Here is a 3,108-nt window from a genome sequence, read left to right on the forward strand (position 1 = left end):
ATAGGGACTGAAATCATCTCAATCGGAGGTTGGATGGCGGAGATATCACGACGGGAAGAAATGGAAATTTCGAAACTTCCGCCGGCGATTGCGGCTGATTCCGGCGGGGTTGGAGGTCGTGCCGCATGTCGTTGAACTCAGCTCGTCGAGATCTTTCTATTGACACCGGTGGTGTCAAAAATGGAGGTCGGAATCTTAACTTGAGTATTTGGCCATTGATGGTTTGTGTGAGAGAAAACGTGAGAGGAGAGAATGAGCGAGAATAAGAGAAAGAAAGTGTAAGAACCCTAAAAATTTCACTATATAAAGTATCTGATTAAGGCAAGATTACGTGCCTGATCTTATCCTCAATTATTTCCTCTAAACAGATTAAATTTATACTGATTAGAGGTAATTAGTTTAGCTCACGTAAGTTAATCTACTACTTACAGTCCAATATCAATTTCTGAATAATTCAATATTGTTTTATATTCTTACTCGCGTAATATTTCAAACTGTTTCAAGTCTTGAAATTAATTTTAGACTGAACAAATTCTAAATTTTAATTTTCTGTATTCTATCCCGAGAATGACATTTCTGACAGTGTCAACTCCCGAGCTCATATTGTATCCATCTACTATAGGTATTTATCTTGTGACTTTAACCTAACTGTCTGGCAATTAAGGATTTTTTTTTTCTTCTTTTAAAATGTTAGTGCGTTTTTTTTTATACGCCGCTAACATCGTGCCGTGCTTAGAGATTCTTGAAATTAAGATTCTCAAACTATACTTGTACTGAAAATTATTCCGCCTTAAAATACTGCGAGAATTTATCGATCGAATTTACTTGATCGAAACATGAACTTAACATGAAATTTGCTATAGAATTTAGGAATACATATATTAATTCCATAAATCCTCCATTCACAATATAACATAATATTTTCTAAGAAAATCATTGGCTTAAAAATACATGAATTGTATTATTTAAGGTCTGGAATTTTCTCAGTCATTATATTTACTGTAGCAAAACTCAAATTCTAAACTCGAATTAGCGAAATGAACGGGGCCTAATACAACATCTACAAACCTTTTTAAAAAAAAAAAAAAAAAACATGAGAATGTTTTTTCTCTCACCTTTTTTTTTTTTTTTTTTCTTATCCTCCCTAAAATTTAGGTTCCAAATACACCCTAAAAGAAAATAGGATTTAATTACTTTGGAGCTATATTTTTTTGATGAATTTCAATATTTACTTATAAAAATTCTTGACCGATTTTATCTATACTTAGTAAATCAAATATTTAGTGACTAAATTAATTGGTGTTATTACAATATGCAATTTTATTATAATAAAATTTTTTTAAAAATAATTATATTTAACTTTTTTATTATAATAAAATTTTTTTATATAAAATTATATTTTAATTTAAATTATAAATTTAAATTGACGAAGTAAACGCGCTTTTAGTGGACTAACTCCTTTCTTCCACAGGAATTAGGTTCCTTTATTATAAAGAAGCCACTTTTTCTTTTTCAAAATTCACAACGAAACTTTTGTCGTTTTTCAATCATTACTAATTACTGAAGACACTTTTTTCTCTCTTTTTTCTCTCTTGAAAATTCCTCTACAGCTTTTTCATAGCGCACAAACAAAGTCGCAAAATATTATTCTAAGTAAAGGTTCTGAGAGGTTCATAAAACCAACTCCTAGTTCTTCTGCAACACTCCATTGTGAGGAAAAGCGAAGAGAAAAATATCTCCAATATGATTTGAAGATTACGTCTTCTCTTCCAACTGTAAGTTTTTTTTTTTTTTGTTTCTTAATTAAATTTCTATGTCATAGCTTGTAATTACTGAATCATTTTACTCTATCTCTTTATTCAAGAGACTTATTTTTCTTTCTTGGAAAATCATATCTAGCACTTTCTTATATAAAACTTCACATAAAAAAAAAGTCTTAACGAAGAAAAGGTGATCTGTAATAGGTTCATAACTAAAACTCATATTTCTTCTCCTTTTTGCTTGACAGATCAGAGAAGAAGATAGGGAAAGGTCTCTCTTCAAAACTTCATTTTTGCTGACAACTTCTCTCGCAACAGTAAGATATATTTATTTTTTATATCGTATGATCTCCTCATTTGAATTGTTCTCCTTCTTCTTCTTCCTTTATTTAAGACTTTCTTTTTTACTTCTTGAAAAATAAATAAATAAATAAAAGATACATTTGCCTCTCTTTTTTTTTTTTCCTCATATTTCTTCTTCTGTATTTTATAGAGAGCACGACTTCCATCTCGGTCTCTCAATACCATCTTGTGATCAAGAGGGAATCAGCAAACATGGCAGAACTGGTGGCTGAAGCTTTTCTCACTGTTGCGTTTGAGAAACTATTTAAACTGTTGGCTTCTCAAGAATTCAGGAGCTTCTTCCAGGGAAAGAAATCGATTGACGATCAGCTCGGGTTGTTGAATGAGAAATTAAAGACAGCTAGTCTGCTGCTTAATGATGCTGAAGATAAGCAGATCACTGACGACAGAGTCAAAGAATGGCTCGACGATCTCAAAGACGTCATTTTCAGAGCAGATGACTTGGTGGAGGAGATCTGTAATGACTGAGAAAATTCCAGACCTTAAATAATATAATTCATGTATTTTTAAGCCAAAGATTTTCTTAAAAAATATTATGTTATATTGTGAATGGAGGATTTATGGAATTAATATATGTATCCTTAAATTCTATAGTAAATTTCATGTTAAGTTCATGTTTCGATCAAGAAAATTCGATCGATAAATTCTCGCCGTATTTTAAGGCGGAATAATTTTCAGTACAAGTATAGTTTGAGAATCTTAATTTCAAGAATCTCTAAGCACAGCACGATGTTAGCGGCGTATAAAAAAAAACGCACTGGCATTTTAAAAGAAGAAAAAAATCCTTAATTGCTAGACAGTTAGGTTAAAGTCACAAGATAAATACCTATAGTAGATGGATATAATATGAGCTCGGGAGTTGACACTGTCAGAAACGTCATTCTTGGGATAGAATACAGAAAATTAAAATTTAGAATTTGTTCAGTCTAAAATTAATTTCAAGACTTGAAACAGTTTGAAATATTACGCGAGTAAGAATATAAAA

General features: G+C 31.0%; 1 long non-coding RNA gene across 4 annotated transcripts in view; it reads left to right on the plus strand.

The window, feature by feature from the left end:
- Window positions 1-2,634, plus strand: part of LOC21387576 — a 12,823-nt gene extending 10,189 nt beyond the window's left edge. For all 4 annotated transcript variants that reach the window (XR_002903741.1, XR_002903743.1, XR_002903738.1 and 1 more), the window contains 3 exons: window positions 1,611-1,775; window positions 2,009-2,077; window positions 2,254-2,634. This is a non-coding gene — a long non-coding RNA (uncharacterized LOC21387576). The remainder of the gene's footprint in view (window positions 1-1,610; window positions 1,776-2,008; window positions 2,078-2,253) is intronic.
- Window positions 2,635-3,108: the final 474 nt, after the last annotated feature.

Source organism: Morus notabilis, unplaced genomic scaffold (genome assembly GCF_000414095.1).
Source record: "Morus notabilis unplaced genomic scaffold, ASM41409v2 Scaffold1265, whole genome shotgun sequence".
Lineage (NCBI taxonomy): Eukaryota > Viridiplantae > Streptophyta > Magnoliopsida > Rosales > Moraceae > Morus > Morus notabilis.